The following is a 13,475-nucleotide window of genomic DNA, read 5'->3' as shown; positions in this document are numbered from 1 at the left end:
TGGACATAGACCGCACGCATTCATTTTGATTTGTTTTGATAAAGGGGATGCTAATCGTGTGTATACAATTCCTGTCTGAGAGTTAACTCAAATTTGGATTAACCTTTCTCAATTTTCTTTAAAAGGTTTAGAAAATCATACGATTGTATTAACGACCATTCAAATTTTAAATTTCAAATCTAATGAAACTTGAAGGTCTCCCATATAAAACTTACTAATCAAGTTAACCAAGTTTCTAAAACTAAAAAAACACGAACACGGGAATTTTATACACGATACGCATCCGTAGCAAATGGGATGGGTGCAGCGTGCAGCCTAAGGTTAATATTACTTCAATAAAACTTTGAGGGTCTAATTTAAATTTTGATGTATAAACTTTTACATTTGGAAAATTATTTCAAAAGTAGTTAGGATCGCTTAAGGGCTCTGACCATAGTCGGGAAATTGATTTTAGTACATATTTGAACATAAAAGTTATGTTTTAGGTTCTTTAACACTTTTAACAAAGAATTGTCTTCATAGATTGCTTTTTAATCAAATCCTTTAAGAGTAATTAAGAATTTAATTGCGAAAATGACGTTATGAACTTTAAAAAGACGTCAATAATATGTTGCATCACCTTCTTTTATAAAAAGTGCAAAGTTTTATGGGTCATTAACTTTTTTGTTTCGAAGTTTTTTCAAACTGTTCGCAAAGAATAGAACTGTTTTAAAATTTTCGGAATTTTTTCTAAATCAATGCATCAAAAGTTATGGCTGTTTTTCTTTGAAAAATTGGGATGGAAAATTGGTCAAAAAGCGCTATTTCCAAGATTTCGAAGCAAATAAGCTCTCAGAAAAAATTTTCGAAAAATAATTTTAGTTCGGTAAAAGATACACACCATCTAAAGCAAATTTTTTTTCAAAATAATTTTTCTTCGCCGAAAATAAGCTCTTCAAAATTGAAATACTCTTCTTCTCAAAAGTCTTCATTTTCTTCTTCATCAATTTTTTTCATTGCGATTCTTAAATTTTCAGATTCACGGATAATTGGACATCAAGTAGATCTTTATATTTTGTAAGTGGCAAATATTAAAAATTCACTATGGTCAGAGCCCTTAAAATCAAAAATCATTTTTTCAAAAAATGCAAAAATACGTCAAAAAAGGTGAATAATTTGATTTGTTTCTCATACGCGTTTTTTCTACGCAATTAACAGAATAAAAAATCCTGGTTTTTGGTGAGCTATGTTTTCTCGTTCTTTCTTTTCTTTTGTTTCCATAGAACGTACAATGGAAATTCGAATTATCGAAACCATTTTACGAAATTTTCTCAAGGACGGTGACTAAGAATTAATTCGAGGGTTAAAATAAAGGTTAAAATAAAAGAGAGTCCGCTGCGCTGTATATTATATAACTTTTCCGTTTTTTGTCTCTTACTCTTACCTTCACTTTCTATTTGGATGGAGTTAAATTACTGAAGAATCTTTGTACAGAAATTCAGATTAAAATTTACAAAAAGAAAATTGACCAAAGTTTTATAGGCCCAAAATGGTCAAAATGACTTTTGGAATTACGCCAGGCAGACTTCATATAGAAATCACCCAATATAAAAAAACAAGCAATTGTTATCTACACCTGAAAGTGACAGTGACTGTGCAAAATTTCAACTCAGAATTTTTATTCCACATTCAGGAATTTTGCGGTTTTTTTCAGTTAAGGCCACAGCTACTGGAAGCAAGTTTTTGATCCTATTTTTTATTTTATTTTGAGGACTTGAGAAGAATCAGCTTACAGACACAAAGAGGAATTTATCCAAGAAGAACACACCAAATGGTTCCAACGAGCATTACACGTGAGCCCAACCTACACATAGTAAACCTTTTAATCTAATTTTGCTTACACTCCACTCCCCCCCCCCCCTTCTGGGCCACGCTAGTACATATATTGGGAATTTCTTTCAAGTTACACGCTTTTTTTTGTAAGAATAATGGTGTAAATCCATTTCATCATGGATATTCTTAACTTTTTTGGGAAAATCATCCTAAAATATTCTTACAGCATTCTTAGGTTAGGATCCTAATTCATACTAGATTTAACATTTAGTACATACGTCTCAAGCATAAAATGACATTCTTGTGAAAGGAGTAAGCCTTAATAATTGGATAATTGACAATTTATAATTTGAAATGCTCTAAAATGCCATTCCTATCTTGAGCAGCAAAATTTCATGATGGTGATATGCTTAGCATTATTCTTAATTTTTTGGCCATTTTAATCATGGACATTCTTATAAAGCATATTCTTATAAAAAAAACGTGTAGTTCCTCTTTGTCAACATGAAAATCATACTCTATATCTTGAGGACCTTATAAGGGTAAACCTCTTGGGACGTTTTATACTTGTGTTCCAACTTTAAATTTTTATGCTACCCTTTTCTTTTCAATAAGAGTCAGTAACTTTTTGTTGACAGAGCAGCTGTTCTTATTTTTTTGTCACTTTGAGCCTGGTATTGTTCTTATCCAGTTCTTATTTCATTCTAGGATAAAATCGAAGTACTATTTTTTTACTATTTCTAGCCCTTAACTTGCATATAATCCAGCCTTTTCTGACTCAGGATTGTTCTTAAATTGTTCTTATTCGTTTGCAGTTTTGAGCCTTATTGTTCTTATAAAAAAAGAAGTGAAATGAAAATCTGAAAGAAGTGTTTTCCTGAGAAAGAATTCATTTATGTGAAGGAAATATAATTCAGAAATCTTCGTACATGAAAGCATCACATTTCACTGAAGGGAGAAAAGCTTCGAATGATTCGTCCAAAGTAGACCTTCATTAGACAAATTTTTAGCAGCGTGCTAATGTGTAAGGATTTTTTCACAGTATTCGATTGTGAGACTAAGAAAGGGGAAAAGCCAATCTGAAAATTGTTTTATACTTTTTTTCGAATAATATGCATTTTGAAATTTTTTGAGCCAATAGAACTTTGGGATTTTGTCGATTTTTATTATGAAGTGTAGTAGTCAATTATTACAAAGTGCGTCAGTTTTTACTAGACGGTTCCCATCGTTGCAAACGCTGGTTTAGCTTGCGCATCAAAGCCCTTAGGATGACAAAGATGGTATTGTTGATGCTCTCTAACTTTATCTTTAAGGGGGATTTAAATTAGTTTTTTATCAACCACGGGAGTATATATATTCACTTATACCCAGCTTAGTAAATAATAAAGCTTCAATTATGAGAGTTTCTTCTGAAAGCAAGTTCAATTTGATCGAAAACAGGAACTTATTGAGCAGTAAAACGTCAATTGAGAGCGTCGATATATCATCAGTGTATAAAAATGGAAAATATATAAAAAATGTTGCTGTATTTACGAATTGGAGATCGACATGACGCGCCTTAAAAAACCAAATGATAAATACTTCGACTTCAAAACAATCATGGGTATATCCGAAACTTACGGTACAACAACTTATATCCAGTCTTCTCGCACGGAAGACCTCCGTTTTTTACCTGTGCATTGACTATTTAATATCGATCTCGAATGGTTACCAGTAGCTGAGATGGTTGATCTAACAATCGCCAAGATTGCCCATAGCGCTCTCCACAACCCCAGCGGGCCGTCATACCTCAAACTCAATAGACAAACGGATCTAGACAGAGAGCTCTGAAATGGTAATTTGGTCGCACATGACATTGAGGACACATCTCGTCTAACTGGCACCTTTGCACATGAGGCCGCAAAATGCTTCAACGACTTGCCTGTTGATATCAAACGAATTGACAAAAAGGAAAGCTTTTCTGATAAATGCTTGAATTCAATTCAACTTTGAGTCACAAACTTAACCAACACAGTCGATCTAGTATCTGATACTTACGTATAGTCTTTAGCATTTGCAGCCTAGTCTATTTTCTAAGGTCATTTATTTTCAATCACTTCTATATATTTGGACTCGCTCTTCCTGTGTTTTCTAGCCCACCAGCGATTCCCCTTTTGATGTATTTAATTTATGTAAAGATTTATTTTATTTTATCTAAAACATTGTTCTAGCATTTTATATTCCAAAATGAGACCGAACCTATTTTGCCATCACAATTTCTACAAATTTAACTGAATGATTTTAGTTTTGATGTTAATTCGATGTTGCACTGTTACGTCTAGTCTATATTCGATTTTTCCTCTCAGTTTGATCTCCTATGAATATATAAAATATCATTATATTAGTAGTTTTTCTAATATTTACTATTTCATTGCAAAACTACGACTTTGACAACATACACAATTCGACCTATGTGATTTTTTATCTATTATATCATCTTATCCGACGAACCTATCTTTCAGCCTCTTCTATATTAGGTTGCCCATTGATTTACTATTTCAATAATATGTAGCCGACCAACCCACATAGCTTCCATTACTGACTTAGCTGTCCATTTAGTATCAGTTTGAATCGTAGAATTTTATATACTTTTAGGTTCCAAATAAACGGGGGGGCAGGGGTTCAAATAAACGGCGGGGTTGGAAAATTTTCTAGATTTTGATAACCGGGGGGACCTAATTGCCGGGGGGGTTGGAAATTGTACTTCTGAAACCCAAAAATAAGGTAAAAATAGGCTAAAATCAGGCTATTTAGAGAAAAATAAGGGACCTTCTCATTGACAGCTGAAAATATTCTTAGAGATTAATAAACGGGGGGGTCCTTATAAGGTCCGGGGGGGCTGGAAAATTTTCGAAAAATTAACAAGCGGGGGGGGCGTTTATTTGGAACCTAAGAGTACATTACATATGCATAAAATATTTCAATTTCTTGTAAGAAGAACCAATATACTTTTGGATCAAGAAATTAATGATGAAAAAATATACATAAATTTAAAAACTATATTTTTACTAACTTTTTCGTAGACAGTTCCCATCACTAGAAATTAATAAGGATACACGTTTTTTTTTTATTAGAACACCTAAAATTTGGCTGAGCTTGGATGTGCTTATTTTTTTAGCAATTTTTAGCCTAAAATGTTCTTAAATGCGTTCTTAATTTTTCAGACTACTCTAAATCGAGCCTAATAAAGAGCACTTAAATTTGGCAAAATTTGGACAATATTTGAGTCTCGATTTTTGAAGATCCACCCCTAAATTCGGTTAAAACTGCTTAAAAAGAGGAAAAAAATGTAGTTTCTTGTCATTTTTTTCCAAACTGAGGCTGGGCATGTTCTTAAGATGTTCTTATAACATAAAAAAGGAAAATACCCTGTTAATAATGACAATGAATTTCCTAGCTCTGTTAAAATAGCATTTTCTTCTTAATATCTTTAGTTTTTTTGCCCATAAAAAACGAAGACAGTAGAGAGAGGATCAGCCCAGAATCAGAATCACATGATTTTCAGAAGACGCACATAATAACGACCACATATGAAGACAGGGGGTAAAGAGAAGCGAGTAGCGAACAAACTGAAGAATCACACGCAAATTTTCACGCCAATAGAAAAAGAAAGATAGAACAAAGGCTCAATCAAGAATCGCATCATTTTATGTATACGCATATTATTATAACGAGAACAGAAAAAAGAAGAGGGGAAAAAAGAAGGTCGTATACCGAAAGATCATATTTCCCAAAAGCATCACGCAAATCTTCGCATAATTTCACAAAAAAGAACACAACACAACGGGATGACAATATGGCGTATATCTTATACATCATAATAGGTATCACTGGATTTTTGACTTTCTTCATTCACTTATCAGTAATCATATTCATTCTATCTGCACCTACATTACGAGAATCGAAATCTAATCAACTTCTACTCAACACTAATATCGGACACGCCTTAACAGGTGTTAGCTTATTCAGTGGTATATTCGTGAACTCGATTGTTTTAAGTTACATCACATACGCAGCATATGTTCTCGGCAATATGTCGCTAATCATGATGACTATAGACAGGTGTGTTATGATACGGTGGCCATTCAGGTACCAAACATTGCCAGTATGGTCCCATCTTATGTTAATGGGTGTGAGCCCCTTGTGTGCGTTTTTTACACTTTTACATGGAGTCGTCAACTTTCGTGATAGCGGTATACCAGTCCAGAAGAATACTTTAGCAATGAAATGCTTTGTGTATGGTATTATATCGTGTATGTTAATATTATTAGTTGCAAACAGTGTTGTTTATTTGACATTGCGGAAGCAGCGAAAAGCTATCGAGTCATGTCAAGTTTATGATGATGAAGAGAACCGGAAGAATCAGAAAAAACGAAAAATTAAGAGCGATGCTAAAGCATTTTATATTTGTTTTGGGTATGTGTTCACTTATATTGTATTATGGCTACCAGAGTGTGTGCGTAACTCCATATGGCTGTTTGGTGGCTCAATCGATATGACCGGTTTGTTCATACAAATTTCACAAGTGACAATGAACCTGAATCCATTTTTCGACGCATTTGTCTTCATTTGGTTTAACAATGAATTGAAGGGAAACTTGAAACGACTTTTTAGGAAACCAAGCATTGTCGGACAAAACAAAGAAGGGATTGGACAGGGCTTGAATAATAAACATGATCGTTCAAGCACTCCAGTAGAATTACCACAGAAAAGAGCTGGTAGTATTATCATTGAAATGCGAAAATTAGAAAAGTCTGGTGATCCTCCGTGAGCCTTCGCCTACAAACGATTTCCAACAAGACGAAACTGATGATTTCCAAGATGCAGATCGAGATGAGAATTTGAACAAAGAAAATTTGTTAAACCAAATGATGTTTAAGAACAAAGAAAACGAAGATTTCAGAAAGAATTCTATCATGCTTTCCAATAAAAGTCTGGTCATTGAAGTTAAAGCATTTGTACAGAACAGCGATATAATGCACAATAATGATGAAGCTCATTTGGGAACGGTTAATGACAATTCGAATGATCCGGAAATTTGAGGACTGCTACCTGGATGCGACATCTTAGCAATAACCATTTTGATTCACTCTATGAATAATCCATAGTGTTTTGATTGAGCATTGTAATATGTCGACATAATTTTTGCGAACAAACTCAATAAGGAATTCGTTTGAATGTGTATCAAAAATTGTTTTTCGTGCACATATTCATGAAATGCACCATTGCAATGTCTTTCATGAACCCAACAGCTGATTAGTTGTAATTGATGTAAAATCAGTCAATACGTCACTTTCAACCAATCAGCTGTTGGGTCCGTGGAACACATTACAGCGATGCATATCATAAATAACACAGAATCAAAGCATGGAAATAATTCAAAAGCAGTATTATTTATTCATACTGAACCAGCTTTGTTTTAACGTTCATCTAACTTTATATGGACGTTGTGAACGTTAGATAGACGTTGAAACAACGTTGTGTGCCAGCCGGATATCCTTTGTTCAGTAGCCAACAGTTTAGTTGACCTTTTTAAGAAACAAAAATTTCAACCCTTAGCCTTGCATCCATTGGGAGATGAGAGATTATAGTCATTGAGTTTAAAGCCGGATCTAGAAAAAAATGAAGCCTTAAGATTTGCGCCGCTTCTGAGATGAGTTAATTTCTCGAACCGACGTTCACAACGCCCATTTAACGTTATATGAACGTTGAAAAAACGTTGTGTGCCAGCTGGACAAGTCCGCAGAACACAAACAAGGCTAAACATCTGTAAAAAAAACAGAAACGAATAAAAGATGTTTCACTTTCGCCACAAGAGGTAACATGTGCCTTACACCTACGACCAATGCCGGCTAGGTACTTACACAATTCTCTTTCTACTTCTTGGTCTTTTACAGTACTTTTCAAGGTTACTTTGATTTTGTTTAAAAGCATATATCATTACAATTAGCGACCGTAGTGCAGTGGTAGAGCATCCGGCTACGGTGCGCAAGGTTGTGGGTTCAACCCTCAGCCGGGTCATACTAAAGATTTCCAAAATGGTACTTGATGCTTCTCTGGTTGGTGCTCAGCAATAAAGAGACGGATCAAGAGTAAGTGGAGCAATCCGAGGGAGAAAGAGTACTGCCCTCCCCTACTTTCGGGTAGATAGCTATCAAATAAGGAGCCTTATCACATACCTTAACTTTTTGAGTTGCTTTTTGAATTTCCATGGCAACACTACGGCAAATGACTGCCATTATTAATGTTTGACCAATCAGAATGGATTTGGAAAGGATGTCGCGTACAGACTGCCACCATTCTGAAACTTCACAAACCGGTAAATCAACGCAATGTTTCTCTGCACCACCTTAAATTGAACCATAAAATAAAATGATACAGTTCAATCTCTCTAATTCGATTGTCAAGGGGAATGATTTGATTCTGTTCGAATAAGGGAGTGTATCGAATGGGAGTGGCGTTTATGAAAGTTTTTTTTTCGACGGTGATTTTCAATATCATCGAATAATGAAACGCACCGAATAGTAGAACGTTGAATTGTCGAATTAGAAGGCGTCAACTGTATTTTAGGCTGCACGCATCCCCTTTGATATGTTTAAATTCAGGGGAGGCGTATCGTATATAAAATTTGAAACACCAAATTTATGACGGAGTAAATTTTTCCCTGAATACATTTCTTTCTCACCATTCAAAAGGTTTTAACCGACTTCTTGCTAACAGAAAAGATACAGTCAACCCACTCTAAATCGAACTAATTGTTCGTATTTTTCTGTAATTCGAACTAAAATATTAGTCCCCTTTAGCTGGGAAGTAGTTTAAATTACTTTCTGTAATATGAATGTTTTATTTAATTCGAATAAAGTTTTTGGTCCCATAAAGAACGAATGAGAGAGAGTCAACGTTGTATTTGTAATTCGAATCTTTCTCTTATTGGTTCTATGAAGATCTAATCAGAGAGAGTAAACACTGTATTTGTAAATTTATTTTTTGGATTGGTTACCTGTCAGAGCACATATTGAGGAAACGAGCGAGTTCAGTAAAACAAGAGAACAATCTTTGAAAAGTACGTTACTAGTCTGGCCAAAATAGAATAAAACAGGGGTGAACGTAGAAAAAGATTCCGCGTAAACTTTCTTGGTACCGTTGGAAGCGAAATTGTATGTACATTATCATACTCAGAGCCTCATGATGTGGCCCTTGGGGAAAACTTTTGGTAAAATTAAAACTGAAGTGTACTTCTTCGCCCCAAAATAGATACGTTTTTTAGCAGTGTACTGGTCATCAGCTACACTAAAAACCTATCAAAGCTATTCAAGAAATGTGTTTGTTGGGAAATCCCCCCCCCCCCCCCAAGATTTTTGAGACAGGGGTATACATATTTGAGTGTTTTGAAAGACACCTACCATTGCAAGGATAGCACTTTTCAAGGCATTTTATATCGAAAATTGGTCCTAAGTGTTTTATTTCACCAATTTTTTTTCCCAAGGGCCTCAACGTGAGGCTCTGAGTATGTTAAACCTCGTAAAATTCCGCTTCCAACGATACCAAGAAAGTTTACGCGGAATTTTTTTCCAGGTCAACTTTTATTTCTGCCAGACTATACTGTTCATCACCGACTGAGAATATTCTGTGAGTAGCATCTAAACGAAAAATAAAATCTCTTAAAAATCAGTTGACATCTAATTCGTAAATCATGTTAAGAAAAAAAATCCCTTACAATTCTAACCAATGTTAAAGTTTTCAAAATTTAAGAAAATTATTTACTTTATTTCTGACCATTGCCCTCAAATCCTAAAACAGGTAATTTATTTCTAATATTAAGAATTTTATTAGTAATAATTTTCCTATAAAAATTTCGGCTTTTTACAGTGTGTCGGCGAAATTGTAAGATTTTTGCAACATACTTGGATAAGGATGAAAGACACTTCGTAATATTGAGGGCTTAGAAACTTTAATTCTTTTTTTGATTTGAGGGTTTGGATTTATATAGCCCAGGGTCCATTAAAGGCTTTTGATAGATTTGATGGCGCGATGAAGTGACCCAGTAGTTAGATTCTCAATTTTAAGTTTTTGCTAAAGCGGACTGTCGAACAGATTCTTGTTGTCTTTAGGAGGTATAAATAGGACGATGCAATGTTTGTTTCCCATTTTTATTTACAAATTTCAATACCAAGTATTTTTTTTATTTGAAAATTTTGTGTTTTTCTTTCAAAATGGTGACCTCTGGAAAGGAAAGGCGAACTTAGGAAAGGTGACGAGAATGCTTAAAAGAGCTAAAATATGAACTTTGGCGAATAAATCCCCCGAAAATCCTCTTCTGAAAACTATTGTAGTAGGTGTGTTTTTTTCCTAGTGGGAAGATTTTTCAACACGGATGGATATCCGTGTTGAAAAATCTTTCCGCTAGAAAAACACACCTACTACAATAGTTTTCAGAAGAGGGAGTTCAAAAAAACAAGAAAAAGGAGAAATATGACATATATTATTTCCATATGACCTTTCCTAGCAAAGAGGAAAATAAAATTTAATTCTGTCGATATGCATAGAATCATTGCTGAATATGCAGATTCTCGTTTTAGAATAAAATAATTAAAACTTAATAATTAGAATCTATTTAACCCCCCCCCCCCCCTGAACATATTTATCTTGACGAGAGTGTGTATTCAACGACTTAATATTTCATACTGAAGCCGCCACAAATCATAAAAGATATCTGGTACCTTCAGGTAACAAACTCTGAAAAAAGGCCCGCCTTTAACTCCAATTTTCCAAAAACTCGAACAATTTCTCGTTGCCCGTGATTATTCGAGTTTTGGCGACTGTAGAAATAGTGGCAAACACGATTGACCATTTTAGGACAATCCCTTCTGGAACAATACGTCATAAATATCGTGAATAATTAGTAATAGAGTTTCCTACCATAATTTGCTTGGGCGGTATTCTTGATGATTCCAGTATAAAAGCTAACCGGCTTATCGATGCATCACCCTTCAAAGTGTTCTAGAGTAAGATGGAAAACAATAGTTATCGTATTGAAATCGTACTAAGGGCATCTTGGAGTAGATTTAGGTGGGGGTTAAGTAGGAAGAGGATAGAAAATGGTAACACGGTGAAAAAAAAGGTTAAAGAATAGGTAGAGCGGCATCATATTTGGGTAAAAAGACATCTAGCAGGAGATTGGGGTTGGGTTCAAGTAGGGTGGATAGTAGGAAAGGGCTTATAGGTATGGGAAGATTTGGTTAGCAAAAAAGAGATTTTTGTTTCGTTTTGAAATTTCTCTATGGAAATGGAAATGGTATACACCTTTTCGACTGTAGTCACACGGTCAGGCACATGCCACTTTATTATTTAATTATCCCCCTAAACTCGATCCAGTCCTTTTTTGATACATTTTTCTATTGTCTAAAAAAGGACTGGGACGGTTTTAGTGGGATAAAGCGGACAAAAAAATGCCCGCGCGGCAATTGGCGACTACGGTCGAAAAGTTGTATTCCCTTCATGTAAAAGGTTTGCCGTGAAAAAATAATAAGCCAGGCTGACCTCTAATTAGTAAGCAAAATTGTAGAAGCTTTTTTACATGAACTCAAAATTTAAGTTTGAAATATATCGTGACCTTGAGTCTTGGCTTCATAATTAATTGGAAAATAACAAGATTAGAAACAAGAAACATTTTTTATTCTACCGGATTTTTTGCGAGGAATTACGAAAGAAGATGCATTTCAAGCCCTTTCGAAAAGAAGGAATTCTCTCTCATTACGAAACTATAAAGATGGTTGGAAAATAATGTAACACAAAATTTCATTTGGCTTTTATATTATTAGCTTCTCAAAGATGAATTCCATTTAAGGAATTGGAAACGACCTCCGGATCTGAATTTTAAACAACCAGGGATGGACTAAAAGCATTAGCAAGTTTATGTATTTGCACTTTTGAGGACGGTAAAGGGACTGAAGCAATTTGGAAAAAACCGCAGTTGCCCCGCAAAATCGAGGACGGTAAAAGTGCTGATTTACCGTCGTCCCCAGTTGGTCAGGATCTAGAAAAATTAGATCCTTACCGTCTCCGTCGCAGAAAAACACACATACATAAACTCGGTATTAACAAGGGACGGACAGGATGAAAAACCTAACCTCTTCTATTGCCTTTCTTCGAATCAAATAATGAAACCTTTGATAATCTGCTAACCTCAAAGAACAGATCGCCTAAAAAAAAGTAAGAAAGATAAAAATTATAGAAAACGCCAGAGCAGCAGGTCACAGGTAAAGTTGTGAACACGAGGAAGGGGGGCCTAAAAAAAATCAAAAACGACCCATACGCAGTACAGTGATTTTCATTGATAGAGATACCCTTACATTGGGCCATTCCATTTTATATCCATACAGGGCTTGACGAACATTTCCAGGGGTTAATTCAAGCAGAATTTCCAGGGGGTCTAAAAGAGTGTTTCTTCATTTTTTTTTTCCTTCATCTAGAATTTGCAGGGGATAAAAGACTGATCTTAGTTCGTCCACCGTCACTTTAAGGTATGAAAAGGTATTTTCAAAGAGGTTTTTTTTTTAATTTTGCCATTTTCCAGGGGAGTAATCACTCATTTCATCCACCCCCTTCCCACCCCTGTATGGAAATTTAATGGAATGGCCCATTGCAGTTTTTCAAATTATTGTTATTGAATACCTTTAAAAAGTGCAATAGCTATAAGTATTTTGCCGCGACCTTACTTAAATCAACATAACAAAGACCGGGTTTCTGTCTACAAAGAACTCTCTCTAATTCGAGCCTCTATCATTCGAATCTTTCTAAAATTAAAAGTCGAATTAGAGAGAGTCAATTGAATTTTTATTATCCACCTAGAAATTTTACACCCATACACTACAGTGCATTTTGGGTACCTCAAAAACACACCCTTAAGGTCCACACATACCCGTCAGTCATAAATACCATTAATTTTAATTAAAAAACTAACCCCGCAAATAGAGCGAGGTTTCGGTACGCTTTTATCGTGAATAGTTTTCCTGCATTTATTAATTCAAAAATTTGCCATGATTAATGAGGATTCTTTGTGTAGGTTCTCCTAAGGTTGCCTTTAAAAAACTTACCCAAACTTAAGGTTGACTCTTTAGTAATCTTATCATCCAAAATGACTTTGAAATATTGGGATGAACTTGACGAAGGTTCTTTCGAAAATATTTTCTGCTTTGGATGGTGTGAAGTATTCTCAATACGAAAGCAAGATAGAAATTCGTTAATATCTAGTTTTTTAGAAGAAGACTTATCTTCCTGGATGTTCTCGATTGCCAGGTACAAGTTGATTAAATGCTTTTGCGCGTGACAGTAAAGTAATCATCAGATCAGATTTCTCAGCCTGGTAAACCAAATCTTCTTCAACAGATTCTATAAAAGTGAAAACAGTAATATTTATTGCCAAGTATGTCTCAATATCGAGTCTATCCACTTTTGAAGACGAAACAGCGATTTAAGTGATTTGAAATAACACTCAATTTTGACCCAGGACGGGAAAAAAGTGTTGGTAGGAATTAGAAAAATCAGAAGCTAAACGTCACTGTCGTAGATACATAGACAAGTTAGTGCCCCCAACGAGTTTGGCCCCCTTGTGAAATTGCTTT

At 34.9% G+C, this 13,475-nt stretch overlaps 1 long non-coding RNA gene across 1 annotated transcript in view; it reads right to left on the bottom strand.

Annotated features, from left to right (window-relative positions):
• The window catches only part of LOC136801040 (uncharacterized), a 36,627-nt gene extending 23,413 nt beyond the window's left edge, over positions 1-13,214 (bottom strand). The window contains exons 1-4 of the long non-coding RNA XR_010845793.1: positions 12,948-13,214; positions 11,982-12,053; positions 10,771-10,851; positions 8,031-8,200 (exon numbers count right to left, since the gene is read on the bottom strand). This is a non-coding gene — a long non-coding RNA (uncharacterized lncRNA). The remainder of the gene's footprint in view (positions 1-8,030; positions 8,201-10,770; positions 10,852-11,981; positions 12,054-12,947) is intronic.
• Between the last annotated feature and the right edge of the window lie 261 nt (positions 13,215-13,475).

This window comes from Clytia hemisphaerica, unplaced genomic scaffold (assembly GCF_902728285.1).
Source record: "Clytia hemisphaerica strain Z4C2 unplaced genomic scaffold, Clytia hemisphaerica genome assembly, whole genome shotgun sequence".
Taxonomy (NCBI): domain Eukaryota; kingdom Metazoa; phylum Cnidaria; class Hydrozoa; order Leptothecata; family Clytiidae; genus Clytia; species Clytia hemisphaerica.
The sequence above is the reverse complement of the archived record's forward strand: the minus strand, read 5'-3'. Positions and strand labels throughout refer to the sequence as shown.